Source organism: Hyperolius riggenbachi, chromosome 8 (genome assembly GCF_040937935.1).
Source record: "Hyperolius riggenbachi isolate aHypRig1 chromosome 8, aHypRig1.pri, whole genome shotgun sequence".
NCBI classification, from domain to species: domain Eukaryota; kingdom Metazoa; phylum Chordata; class Amphibia; order Anura; family Hyperoliidae; genus Hyperolius; species Hyperolius riggenbachi.
Window position 1 is genome coordinate 174,885,595 of NC_090653.1, and position 15,299 is coordinate 174,900,893.

The 15,299-nt window shown below is 45.9% G+C and overlaps 1 protein-coding gene across 1 annotated transcript in view; it reads right to left on the minus strand.

Annotated features, from left to right (window-relative positions):
- LOC137527193 (adrenodoxin-like) overlaps nucleotides 1-15,299 on the minus strand; it is a 108,158-nt gene that overhangs the window by 26,562 nt on the left and 66,297 nt on the right. The window lies entirely within an intron of this gene.

Here is a 15,299-nt window from a genome sequence, read left to right on the forward strand (position 1 = left end):
ACAGTTCCAACTGTCCTGTGACCTGATTACCCCTCCCAGCTGCACACGCTAGGCTTCAAATGGCAAATTCAAAATGTAAAAAAAAAAAAAAATTGCACCAAAACAGCAGAAAGAGATCAACAACATCAGAAATCCCATCATGCTTTGCACAGCATCAGGGGAAAAAAGCCCGGGCAGTTTTCTTCTGTGCAGCTAAAAATGAGGCTTGTATAAGAGAAACAAAGTTCTGATGCTGTGAAACTTTCCGTGCTGCGGAGTCGATTTTTAGTCCGGAGGTTCACTTTAATAATGCGCTGATCTCAATCGCTCTGAATCGCGAAAGTGTACAGTGATTTTACCACGCTAATCGTGGTAAAATCACCTGCGCAAAATGCTAGCACTTTTTAAGTGTGAACAGGCCCTAACTATTTGTGGCCACTGGCCATCACTGCAGCTACAGCCCCAAAGCTCCCTGTTCTTGCTAAGTGTGTAAAATTAAAGAGCAGCGGAAGTGTGTAAAATTAAAGAGCAGCGGAAGTGTACAGTGATTTCACTACGCTAATCGTGGTAAAATCACCTGCGCAAAATGCTAGCGCTTTTTAAGTGTAAACAGGCCCTAACTATTTGTGGCCACTGGCCATCACTGCAGCTACAGCCCCAAAGCTCCCTGTTCTTGCTAAGTGTGTAAAATTAAAAAGCAGCGGAAGTGTACAGTGATTTTACCACGTTAATCGTGGTAAAATCACCTGCGCAAAATGCTAGCGCTTTTTAAGTGTGAACAGGCCCTAACTATTTGTGGCCACTGGCCATCACTGCAGCTACAGCCCCAAAGCTCCCTGTTCTTGCTAAGTGTGTAAAATTAGAGAGCAGTAAAAATGGTTTCTTGCTGCAGGCAGGAGGATGTGAAGTACAGATAACAGAGAAATGAAATAGGTGTGGTATGTGGTATGAGTGAGAGCTGTTCACTAGCTGCAGCATACCCATTTTTATGGAAGCTGTACATTTTGTGAAGGGATTCTGGGTAATGTGCCTGTCTTATCCAAAATTAGTTTCTCTGAAGTGGCTACATCTCTTTTAATAGCAATCTCTAAGGGAGAACTAGTGCTCTGTAACAAAAAAAAGTTCCCCTGGGGGGTTCCAATGAGGCATCCCCCTCCCCTGTAGCTGCAGGCAATCCAGCGCTGGCTCTACCGAAGGCGTGCATCAAAAAAGGGCGCCTGGAAAAAAGGGCATGGAATATAGCCGAAATTATAAGTTGTAAGGTAAAAGAATATTTTTTGTTAGCTTATAAATGAAAATCTAGTGCTAAATAGGTTGTATAAACAGAAATGAAACAGCAAAATACCGTCTATAACAACAAACGATATTGGAAATGAAACGTCAAATAGGGTCTATAACAAAAAACGATATTTACACTTGTATTAAGCATAGTAATACAATGATAAATTTTACAGGTACTTTACTGCAATTATACCTAACTGTAGGCGCACACAGATCTCTCCCTATCCCTAGCCCCTAGACCCCCCCTTTGTGTAAATATACATAATTTAATAAATTGTATATATTACAAATATTGTACAGTAACTATACCTAACCCTACTCTCACACAGAACCCTCCCTGTACCTATCCCTAACCCCTAGACCCCCCTGGTGGTGCCTAACCCTAACCACCCCCCTGGTGGTGCCTAACCCTAACCACCCCCTGGTGGTGCCTAACCCTAAGACCCCCCCCCCGGTGGTGCCTAACCCTAACCACCCCACTGGTGGTGCCTTACCCTAACCACCCCCCTGGTGGTGCCTAACCCTATGACCCCACTGGTGGTGCCTAACCCTAAGACCTCCCTGGTGGTGCCTAACCCTAAATCTTACCTTGTGGTGCCTAACCCTAACCACCCACCTGGTGGTGCCTAACCCTAAGACCCCACTGGTGGTGCCTAACCCTAAGACCTCCCTGGTGGTGCCTAACCCTAAATCTTACCTTGTGGTGCCTAACCCTAACCACCCACCTGGTGGTGCCTAAATCTTACCATCCCCCTGGTGGTGCCTAACCCTAACCATCTCCACTGCACAGACACCCTTACACACATATAAACAATAATATATGTAATTGTTAAAATACTTCACTATAAATAACATGAACAGAATAATTTACCGTATTTTTCGCCGTATAAGACGCACTTTTTCTCCCCAAAAAATGGGGAGAAAAAGTCCCTGCGTCTTATACGGCAAAGGCAGGGAATTGCCGACTTCCATGCGCCCGCCGATACGACCCGCCAACCTGCCGCCATCGGGGATTCCCTGCCTGTGTCCCCCCAGCGTCCTCATGTGTCCCCGCTGGCCTCGCCTGCCCCCCCGCTTATGTCCCAGGGTCCCCCCGCTTATGTCTCTGGGTCCCCCTGCGTATGTCTCCGGGTCTCCTGCAGTCAGCGGCAGCAGCTTACCTCCTCCATCTTGCCCGCGGCGATTGAAGACATCCGGCTTCAGTGTGCGGCTTCCTCTAGTGCTGGCTTCTAATGACGCATCATCAATGACGCGTCATTAGAAGCAGGCACTAGAGTAAGCCGCACGGGGAAGCCGGATGTCTTCAATCGCCGCGGGCAAGATGGAGGAGGTAAGCTGCTGCCGCTGACTGCAGGGGACCCGGAGACATAAGCGGGGGGACCCGGAGACATAAGCGGGGGGCAGGCCAGGCCAGCGGGGACACATGCAGGAGGTAAGCTCAGCTGCTGCTGCTGACTGCAGGGGACCCAGAGACCTAAGCGGGGGGGCCGGAGACATAAGCGAGGGGCAGGCCAGGCCAGCGGGGACACATGAGGACGCTGGGGGGGGGGGGCAAGTGGACACAGCAGGGCGACCACAGGGGGGACCACAGGGGACAGGAGGACACAGGAGGTGGACCAAAGGGGGGACCACAGGGTACAGAGGGGACAATAGGACACAGGGGGGTGACCACAGGGGGGACCAGAGGACACAGGGGGGTGACCACAGGGTACAGGGGGGGACAAGAGGACACAGGAAGGGGACCAGAGGACACGGGGGGACCACAGAGTACAGGGGGGGACAAGAGGACACAGGGGCGATCACAGGGGGGACCAGAGGACACAGGGTGACCACAGGGCACAGGGGGGCAGAGGACACAGGAGGGCAACTGCAGGGGCTAGGAGGGGACCAGAGGACACAGGGGGCAACCACAGGGCACAGGGGGACCAGAGGACACAGGGGAAACCACAGGGCACAGGGGGGACCAGAGGACACAGGAGGGCAACCACAGGGTACAAGGAAGACCACAGGGGGGTAACTACAGGGGGGGGACCAGAGGGCACAGGGGGGAGACCAGAAGACACAGGGGGGAGACCAGAGGACACAGAGGGGAGACCAGAGGACACAGTGGAGAGACCAGAGGACACAGGGGGGAGACCAGAGGACACAGGGGGAGACCACAGGACAACTTAGGTAGACAGGGTGAGATAAGAGATCACATGAGGTACACAGGAGGACACCATTTGGGGGAGGTCATGTATAAGACACTCCTGAAATATGGACGTACCAGGTTTAGTTTATATATTTTTTTCCCTGTTTTTTGCCCTCTAAACCTGGGTGCGTCTTATATTCCGGAGCGTCTTATACGGGTATGTATTTGTAATAGAATAAATAGCCTTAAAATCACGTACACATTAATAATATTATAAATAGCAAAAGGTATATTTATATATATACCGTATATACTCGCAAGCAAGCCGACCCGCATGTAAGCCGACCCCCCCACTTTTACCCCAAAAAACAGGAAAAAATGATTGACCCTCATGTAAGCCGGGGGTAGGAAACGCTGGCCGCGTGATCCCCCCAGTATGTCCCAGTATAGCTAGTATAGTGCTCAGTATAGCTAGTATAGTGCTCATTATAGCTAGTGAAGTGCCCCAGTTTAGCTAGTATAGTGCTCAGTATAGGTAGGTAGTACTCAGTATAGCTAGTAAAATGCCCCAGTACAGCTAGTATAGTGCTCAGTATAGCTAGTATAGTGCTCAGTATAGCTAGTATAGTGCTCAGTATAGCTAGTGAAGTGCCCCAGTTTAGCTAGTATAGTGCTCAGTATAGTTAGTATAGTGCCCCCAGTATAGCTAGTATAGTGCCCCCAGTATAGCTAGTATAGTGCCCCCAGTATAGCTAGTATAGTGCCCCCAGTATAGCTAGTATAGTGCCCCCAGTATAGCTAGTATAGTGCCCCCAGTATAGCTAGTATAGTGCCCCCAGTATAGCTAGTATAGTGCCCCATTATAGCTAGTATAGTGCCCCCAGTATAGCTAGTATAGTGCCCCCAGTATAGCTAGTATAGTGCCCCCAGTATAGCTAGTATAGTGCCCCCAGTATAGCTAGTATAGTGCCCCCAGTATAGCTAGTATAGTGCCCCCAGTATAGCTAGTATAGTGCCCCCAGTATAGCTAGTATAGTGCCCCATTATAGCTAGTATAGTGCCCCATTATAGCTAGTATAGTGCCCCATATAGCTAGCATAATGCCCCAGTATGGGTGGGTGGGTAGGTGCTGTCCCTCCCCGCTCCCCCTGCGGCCGCCGCTGCTGCTATTACCTCAGGCGGCGCCGCTTCCTCTATCCCCGTCCTCCTCCGGTAGTAACTCATTCACAGCAGCGCGCCTCTCGCTGCTGTGATGACGAGGAAACCATAGAGAGCGGCTTCCTGTAGCGTGATGCCGTTACTATGGGAACCGCTCTCTATGGTTTCCTGCGTCATCACAGCAGCGGGGGGCGCGCTGCTGTGAATGAGTTACCGGAGGAGGACGGGGATAGAGGCAGCGGCGCCGCCTAAGGTAATAGCAGCGGTGGCCGCGGGGGGAGCGGGGAGGGACAGCACCTATCCACCCACCCACCCACACATGACTCGCAAGCAAGCCGACCCCCCAACTTTTGGCCCACTTTTGGGGGGTCAAAAATTCGGCTTGCTTGCGAGTATATACGGTATATATAATAGTAAAAGCGACACATTGGTAAGTTAATAAATCTGAAAACTATAATCTACGCATTATAAGTGTAAAAAACAAAGTTAAAAGCGGTGTATTTCTAATAGAATAAGGTTAAAAACGATTCTTAAGCATTATAGTATGAAAACGACTTTTAAAATGATAGTATAAGTGTAAACAAAAAGTCTCCGGCAATCCTTGCTCACCAAGCCTGACAAACTACATTTATTTACCTTCCCTGGCTCCAGCGGGGGCACTGTTGCGGCTCTTAGCTAGAGATGGACGGTTCGACGGCGAACGGTTCCAGACGAACTTCCGGGGTTCGCAATCGCGGAGAACCGCAAACTTTTCCGGAAGTTCGATTCACCCCCATAGTGCATCATTAGGGTCAACTTTGACCCTCTACATCACAGTCAGCAGGCACATTGTAGCCAATCAGGATACACTCCCTCCTGGAGCCACTCCCCCCCCCCCCTTATAAAAAGCAGGCAGCGTCAGGCATTGGACTCACTCTTATGCCTGCAGTAGTTAGAGAAGGGTGCTGTGCAGAGACCTATAGGGAAAGCTTAGTTAGGCTCTTGTAGGCTTCTTAGCTTGCTCCTTGCTGATTCTTATTGCTAAGAAAGCACCCCTCAACAGCTCTATTGAGAGCTAATCTTGTTCTTGTGATCTATTTTTTGGTGTGTGTGTCCCACAGACACTTGTGTTGCATAGACAGCCTTGGTAATTCCTACTGTGTGTGCCACTGCCAGGCCCAGCACATTCAGTGACTACCTGTGTGTGTGACAGGTGCACATTGTAATACCCATCACTGCATATACCTACCTGTTGTTCACTTCAGTGCACCCACCTAGCTACGTGAGCGCACGCAGTGTCACTGTGCCTGTCCAGTACCTGTCTGTGTGTGACAGGTGCACATTGTAATACCCATCACTGCATATACCTACCTGTTGTTCAGTGCACCCAACTACCTATGTAAGTGCACGCAGTGTCACTGTGCCTGTCCGGTACCTGTCTGTGTGTGACAGGTGCACATTGTAATACCCATCACTGCATAAACCTACCCGTTGTTCAGTGCACCCACCTACCTATGTGAGCGCACGCAGTGTCAATGTGCCTGTCCAGTATCTGTCTGTGTGTGGCAGGTGCACATTTGTAATACCAGTCATTGCATAATTGTTCACACTACGTGTGTGACCACACGCTGTGTAATATACCACTCCGAGCATACCTGTTAACTGCACCTGTGTGACAGCTGTACATTGTATTGTAATACTAGTCACTGCATATCTTTCACTGCACCTGTATGACTGCACGTTGTATTAGTTAAGTCAGTGCATACCATTCACTTCATCCCCCCTCCCCTGATATGGACAAAACAGGTAGAGGCAGAGGCATACCCAGAGACAGGCCACCCGGCAGGTCTGTTCGAGGTCGTGCTGACGTGATTTCATGCGGCCCTGGCCCAAAGTACAGTGCTCAGAAGAAGGCACGTCCCATCAACTCCCAAGATTGTCAGGACGTGGTTGACTATTTAACACAGAACACCTCATCTTCCGCAGCCACCAGCGCTACTACTAGCACCACATCCGCTGCATTTGACACTTCACAGGAGTTATTTGGTGGGGAAATCACTGATGCACAGCCATTATTGTTACAACAAGATGAAGGCACTAAGCAAGTAACACCACCTCATATGTCTGAGTTAGGCGACACTGTGGATGTAAGGTGTGAGGAGGAGGATGATGAAGTACCTGCTGCTGGTGCAGTTTATGAGGTGTCTGAGGCAAGCAAAGCTGGGGAGGATGATTATGATGATTATGATGATACGGATGCCACGTGGGTTCCCAATAGAGGAGATGAACAGGGGGACAGATCAGAGGGGGAGTCAGAGAGGAGTAGGAGGAGACAAGTTCCTGAAAGAAGCAGTGGGAGCTCGTCATCAGAAACAGCTGGTGGCAGTGTCTGACACCATGTATCGCCACCTGGACAGCCAGCCAACATGCCCTTCAACGTCAGCTGCTGAGGCCACCATAGTGCCATCACCCCAGGGTGGCTCAGCGGTGTGGACATTTTTAAATGTGTATGCCAAAGATCAGAGCAATGCCATCTGTACTCTCTGCCACCAAAAATTGAGCTGTGGAAAGGCCAACACCCACATAGGGACAACTGCCTTACGAAGGCACCTGCAGAAAAGGCACAAACTGAAATGGGAAGACCACCTGAGGAAAAGCAGCACACAAAAGCAAAGCCACACTCCGCAGTGGAAGATACCAGGCCACAGTTATTCCTCAAAAAAGGTGATACCCAAACTCTTCCTCCTTCAGGTGCTTCATCTTCAGCCGCTTTCTCCCTTGTACCTTCACAATCACAGCCTCCCTCCTCCACACCGCATCTCACCTTGAGCGGTTCTTGCTCCTCTGCCCACAGCAGCAGCCAGGTGTCCGTGAAGGAAATCTTTGAGTGGAAGAAGCCAATGTCTGCCAGTCACCCCCTTGCCCGGCGTCAGACAGGTGGCGTGGCGGAACTTTTAGCTCACCAGCTGTTACCATACAAGCTGGTGGACTCTGAGGCCTTCCAAAAATTTGTGGCCATTAGGACACCGCAGTGGAAGATACCAGGCCGCAATTATTTCTCCAAAAAGGCGATACCCAAACTGTACCATGAAGTTGAAAGGCAAGTGGTGTCATCTCTGGCACACAGCATTGAGTCAAGGGCAGGGGCATAGCTACAACTCACTGGGCCCCATAGCAAATTTTATGGACAGGCCCCCCCCCCCTTTTGGACAAACCCCTTCTTGCCAGTGGTCTCCCTTTGGTGGTGCTAACAGCCTACTAACTAATAATGTCTGCAATGTTTGTCTTTTTATTGCACAATGTGTGGGCAGCATGGTAACATCTTGTATTGCTGCACTGGGTCCCCAGTTCAAATCCCAGCCAGGACCCTATCTGCATGGAGTTTGTATGTTATCCCCATGTCTGCATGCTTTTCCGCCGGTCGCTCCAGTTTCTCCCACATCCCAAAAACATACAGATAACTTAATTGGCTATCCCCTAAAGACTATGATGGGCATATGACTATGGTAGGATTAGATTGTGAGCTCCTCTGAGGACAGTCAGTGACATGACGATGTACTCTGTAATGTGCTGCAGAAGATGTCACTGCTATGTAAATACATAATAATAATATGGTAGGACATTAGACTATGACTATGGTAAGATTAGATTGTGAATTGTGAGCTCCTCTGAAGACAGTCAGTGACATGACTATGTACTCTGTAATGTACTGAAGAAGATATCATTCCTATATAAATACATATAAATACATAATAATATGGTAGGACATTAGACTACGCCTATGGCAAGATTGATTGTGAGCTCCTCTGAAGACAGTGGGTGACATCATTGTGTATACTATAAAGCAGTGGGGGAGCAATGAGTGCTATATTATACACAGTAAATCAATGTTTGAAATGAGACATGGAGGGGGATAGGTAAGAAGGAAAGAGAAGGCAGTGTTCCAGCAGGAGAAACACACTGCAGGGAAATGGAGAACGAAACAATAGGACATATCTTACCAGGACTTCACACCAGTTTGGCAGGGACATAAGAAGCACAGTACCAACATCCCTGCACTACTGAGGAGTCTGAGGGAAAAGAGAGAGCAAAGCAAAAATGGCCTCGATTCATCAACACTTAGCAAATTTGTTAACAACAGTTTGGTAAAATACCGAATTTGTTAACTTCATTTCAGGATTCATCAAAGTTATCTACAGCTGTTAGCGAACATTCGTTAACAATTCGGTAACGATTCGCTAAAACGGAAGAAAGTGCAATTCATGAAAAAGAAAGTGGGCGTGGTTTAGCGTTACATTTAGGATTAGTTATCTCCTTCACTGCTCTGTCGTTATTCCTGTCAGATCATTGCTGACAGAGAAGATGGAGCCATTTGAAGTGGTTATGTATCAGCTGAGAGTGATTCAAAGGCGCAGAAGGGCAAGAATAAGGTCTGCAACCATATACATTTGTAAGAGAATAGATTTATTTGCTATAACACAACATCTGCATTTCTCTTGAATCATCTTGTAAGAGAACACAGGCAGTGCCAGGGTTAACTAATTTTGCTAGCTGCACTATAATTTTTTAGAAAAGGCTCCTATCAAATTGTGGGATTGTCCCAACCACTTGCAGAATCCTGGTCCAGGTGTTAAGCCCTATTCAGAATGTTGCTACGTAGTGCTCAAAGGACTGCCTTTTACCCACAATTCCATGGGAATCTTATGGCCTTGTGTTAAATTACCGCTGTAAAATGGAAATATCGACACGTTACCGAATGTTTACCGAATTGTTATCGAATTCACACCGAATGGCGAAAAACCTTGATGAATACAACTAGAAATCGCTAAACTTCGAATTCGGTAATTTAACAAACTGGAAAAAGTTATCTCAAAGACATTGATGAATCGAGGCTTATGGGAGGGGTAGAGAGGGGAGACCAGAAAACTACAGCTGGCAAGTAATACTCTTCTCTAAATTGCACGGAGCTGCTTCTCTCTGCTGGGTAATTACAGACATCGGATTTCAGCTTTATTATCTATATATCACTGACCTCTCCAACACTGGACTGTCTGCACTGTTGATTAATCATTCTGATCAGCATATACACTGATCAGAACAATCAATCAATAATGCAGGTAGTCGGGTGTCACAGCAGGCAGTGTATACACAGATAATCACACTGAAATCTGACATCTGTAATGCTGTGAGAGTGCAGCTCCATTACTTACTCTGCCACAGCTGCGGTCTCTTTTGCCTCTATCCCCCTTGACTCTGCATACTCAGCATGCAAGGGAAGGAGGGGGCAGAAGTGAGTCAGGTCAGGAAGAACTGTAAACTTCCTGGCCATGTGCTGTGCACTAGAGACTCGCTGATATGATTATGTTGCCAGGATGGGGCCCCCTAGTGGCCATGGGCCCCATAGCAAGGCTATGGCTGCTATCCCTATTTCTATGCCAGTGGTCAAGGGTCCCTGACCACAGATGCCTGGTCTGCCAAGCACGGTCAGGGCAGGTACATTACTTACACAGACCATTGGGTCAATCTGGTGACCGCTGGCAAGCAGGAAGAATGTGGCTGTGCAGCGGACCTAGTGACACCTCCACGGCTTGCAGACAGGACCTGCTGCCACCTCCTCTCCTCCTGCTACATCCTCTTTGCTGTTGTCCTCCTCCTCCTTGGCTGAGTGGCAGTTCAACTCTACTTGTGCTGCGATCTCCTCTCCAGCTACACAGACCCAGATCCCCAGGGCCTATGCTGCATGCCAGGTACGATGGTGTCACGCCATGTTAGAGTCACATTGGAACAGCTCTCATGGCTGCTTTGAACAAATAGGTGGATCAGTGGCTGACCCCGCACCAACTGGAGATCGGCAACATGGTGTGTGACAACGGCAGCAATCTCATTTCTGCTTTGAATTTGGGAAAGTTGACACATGTACCCTGCATGGCACATGTGCTGAATCTCGTAATTCCGAGATTTGTGTCTAAGTACCCAGGCTTACAGGATGTCCTGAAGCAGTCCAGGAAGGTGTGTGAGCATTTCAGGCGGTCTTACACCGCCATGGCACGCTTTGCCAATATACAGCGGAGAAACAACTTGCCGGTGAGACGCCTGATTTGTGATAGCCCGACTCGATTTTTTCATTTAACTTCCAAAGCAATATAAACCCTTGTGGTCCAATCTGCAGGAACTTCTGGAAAAGAGCATGCCATCATATTTCTTTTTTTTATTCTGACAATGCAAGTTAGTTTCTGATATTCTGTTTCCGCTATCATCACACAATCAGCCATTAGATTTCAGTATTGTAGAGAAGTATAAGCACCTAACAATAAGTGGTTGGGACCAGTGGAGTAGCTAAGGAGCTCTGAGCCCCGATGCAAGTTTTACAATGGGGCCCCCCAAGCACTCTATACATAATAATTTATACGGCGCACCAAAACCTGCCAATAGCAACTACAGTGTCAGAGGTGCAAGAAGGGAATGGGGAACAGCTTTTTAATGATTACCACTATTCAAAGTATCTATAGAAGTGATTATTATGAGCACAGTACCAATAGAGAGGAAATTCTGCAGTTGAGGGAGGGCCACTTGGGGCCCCTCTGGCCCAAGGGCCCCGATGCGGTCGCATCCTCTGCAGCCCCTATTGCTAGGCCCTGCTTGGGACCATGGGAAGTGTAGCACTGTGCCTAATAGGCAGTTGTTGCAGGAGATAGCATCAATTTCTGTCAAAAGCCCTGTTTTAAACAAGGCTGAAGACTAGAAAACCTGCAGATCTTCCAGGAAAAGAAAAAAACACAGGAGAAACCAGAAGCCCCTTATAGTGTAGTAAGTCAACACAATCATAAAGCAGAAGTACTGTATTTTTTGGACTATACGACTCACTTTTTCTCTCCCAAAATTGGGACAAAATAGTCACTGGCTGCGTCTTATACTCCAAATGCATGGAATTCCTGACTTGTGAACGCCTGCCAATACGAACCTCCAACCTGAAGCAATGTCGGGAACTCTCTGTACTGTACCCAGGCAGAGGACGACACAGGGGGACAAACGGGGGACACAGGGAAACATAGAGGGGCATAGGGGAGGACACAAAGTGGATAGAGGAGGACACAAGGGGGGCAGAGGAGGACACAGAGAAACATAAAGGGGCATAGGGGAGGACACAAAGGGGATAGAGGAGGACACAAGGGAGACAGGGGAGGACACAGGGAAACATAAAGGGGCATAGAGGAGGACACAAAGAGGACACAAGGGGGACAGAGGAGGAGGACACAGGGCAACACAAGAGGTACAAAGGGGGCATAATCCACAAAATGCACCTTCACCATGGATGCACTAGGTTTAGTATATATTTTTTTACCCTGGTTTTTGTCTTCTAAACCTAGGTGCATCTTACGGTCTGGAGCGTCTTATAGTCCGAAAAATATGGTAAATGAAAAGTTGGTACTCACAATCCCGGATTGCAGAACTGCAACCACCATAAAAGGCTTATGAAGGCGGTGCCCCAGAAATGTAAAATATCTAAAAGCAATTCAAATGTAATCCAAAGGCATAACAACAAAAGATGTTTAGGTGATAATTTTAATGACTAACTCTTGAAGATTTCTTTGCAAGCTTTGCAAACTCAACATACACTGTAAGTTTTCCAAACTACAATAAAAGATGTTTAGGTGATAATTTTAATGACTAACTCTACAAGATTTCTTTGTAAGCTTTCCAAACTCTAAGTTTCTCTTTCAGGTATGATACAGAACTGGATCAGAACCGTAAGAAAAAAAAAAAAAGTAATGTAACATACAGATGCTTATATATGATTTTGTAGGGTTAGTCAGCAATCTGACACCATGTGACACAATATTCCTCCTTTGAAATGTAAAGGATTCTATCAGTGCTTACACCTATTCAACCCTGAAGCATTTGACAGTAGGTAGAAAGAAAATCTTAACTCAAGAATGATGCATAGTTTAAATAAATATGTAGTGATTTTATTGAAAAACACACCACACAATGCGTTTCATGGGTACAAACCCGATTCTTCTGGTCAATGAACAGTGTCCGAAGCTCAGTGTAGCACAGATGCTCCAAGCCATGCTACACTGGCCTTAAGATGCTGTTTATTGACCTGAAAAGCCGGTACATACCTGTGAAACATGTTGTCTGGTGTGTTTTTCAATAAAATCTCTACATTTTTATTTCAACTATTCTTCATTCTTGAGGTAAGTTTCTCTTACCTTTTAAACTATATATACAGTATATATATATATATATATATATATATATTTTTTTTTTTTTTTTTTTTTGGTGTGCCTCCTTTCCTTTCCAGTTTCTCCAGTTTCTGTTTTAAAATGTAATGTCACTGCCATTGCCTATAGTAGGAAAGGAATCACAATAAGCTTAGCCTCAATACTCAGTGTTTGCAGAAGTGCTGAAAAGATTTGCATAAGGATGTTAAAGAGCACCTCCAGCCAAAAAAAGGTTTGAATGGCAATACATATATGCAGTCTATGCACTGTGTACAGTTAGATGAACATATACAGTTTACATCTGGTACATTGTAGTGGATAGAACAGACTAACATTCATATCTGTAGCAGCACTTCATTCTTTCTCATGCTGAAGCCTTGCTAAAGTACACCCTTAGAACCCTCAGGTCCTCCCCTCCAGCCTGGCTCCCTCCCCTGCCTCTCCCTCTCCTGCTTTCTGCCTTCCTGAATCAAATTACATTTATTTTCACAGAGAGGAGAGACAATAGAACTTCTGCAGCTGAAGTGTGATGAGATGCCGCATTTAACCCGAGGCCGGCGGCGGGGAACGGCGGATCGTTGGAGGACGGTGTGGGACATTACAGCTACAAGGGGCCGGTAGAAGTCCCAGGTAAGTGTCTGTTTTTATTTTTAACAACCCCTGCAGAGAACCCCTTTAACGCAAACTGTAATTTATAATTTAGGGTCTCTTTAACTACTTAAGCCTTTTGGACGTAGCTGCTACGTCCAAAAGGCTGCTGCCGCGCTCCCGTAGCCAATTGCGCACGCTCCCTCGTACTCCTGTGCCTCTGCCCATTAACCCGGAGATCAATGAATGGAAACACAATTCCCTTCCATTGATCTAAGTCCCTGTTAGAAAGACAGATGGCTTCTATTAGAAGCCGCAATCTTTCTGAAGTAAAAAAAAAGTTTCACGTCCTCCTTTCTCTTCCTGTAAGCGTGATCTGACCATCTTGTGGCCAAATAGTAAAATTACATCTACATACAAGTTTTGAATGAACACATACACCATTCCATTTAAAATTTACTGTTTACCCCCACACTCTCCAAATAAAATGTTTAAAGAAAAAAAAACATTACAATAATAATAATAATAATAATAAAAACATAAATAGTTACTTATGGGTCTGAACTTTTTTAATATGCATGTCAAGAGGATATATTACTATATATTTTTTTTAATTATAAGCTTGTAAATAGTGATGGATGCAAAACTGAAAAAATGCACCTGTATTTCAAATAAAATATTGGCACCATACATTGTGTTAGTGACTTAATTTAAATAGTATAACCAGGACAAATGGGCAAATAAAATACATGGATTTTGATTATGGTAGCATGTATTATTTTAAAGCTATAATGGCTGAAAACTGAGAAATAATTAATTTATTTAATTTTTTTCTTAATATTCCTGTTAAAATGCATTTAGAAAAAAATAATTCTTAGCAAAATGTACCACCCAAAGAAAGCTGGGGGCAGAAAAAACAAGATATAAATCAATTCATTGTGATAAGTAGTGATAAATTTACTGGCCAATGAATGGGAGGTAAAAAAATTGCTCGGATGCATGAGGTGAAAAAACACTGAAGGCTGAAGTGGTAAATATTTAAGTCTAGATAGTTTACAACAAGAGATAAGAGAAGAGAAGCACTGGAATCACATAGTAGAATCACATAGTAGAATCACATAGTAGAATCACATAGTGGAATCACATAGTGGAATCACATAGTAGAATAAAATCAGAACACTTTGACGCTACTGTAGACTACAATTAGTATAGGCACAGAATAACAGCTTATGCTCTACCTACTGGGAGGGACAAGCCGCCATTATAAAATGGGGCTAAAATCAGAAATGTAATTATATTGCGCTACTGATCATAGTTAAAATTTTAGCACTCTAAACTACTGTACATTCATTAACACTTTAAAGGCAGAAAGTTTTGAATCAGGATGTTCACCGTACACTTTTTTGGCAGTTAGATGGGGCAACTGCCATTCACTAAGGGCTTTTGAAAATAAAGAACACCCTGAGAACCCAAAACCCTGAGAGTCTCCCATGAGGAGATGGGCTACTCCAAAACCTGTCAGTTCTGTCAGATTTCTACTACTTACTGCAAGTGACAGCAACATAGGAGAACAGCTTATTTTACTCTGAAAGAAGCGTACTTCTTATATGTATATGTTTATATATATTTTAAATGTTATGATTTTCGTGTCAGTGGTCCTTTAATGTCCTTTTGTGCAAACAGCCCATTGTTTCTAAACACTGGAAAATGTATCTGCTTCCTGTTGTTCTTTTATGTCTTGTTTTGTGTGATACGCAAAAAGTAAGCAGATACAATGTCCTGTTTCAGTCAGGGCCGGTTCTAGCTACAATGAGGTCTCGGGGCAAAAGTAACTTGGGGACCCCTATAGCACCTTCCTACACCCGTAGCAAATTCATCCCCCAGGGCTCAAGAGCTTGCTGCCAACCACGCCCCCCCAGTCAGAATATCATTAGGTGTCCACCACATGTCCCCAAAAG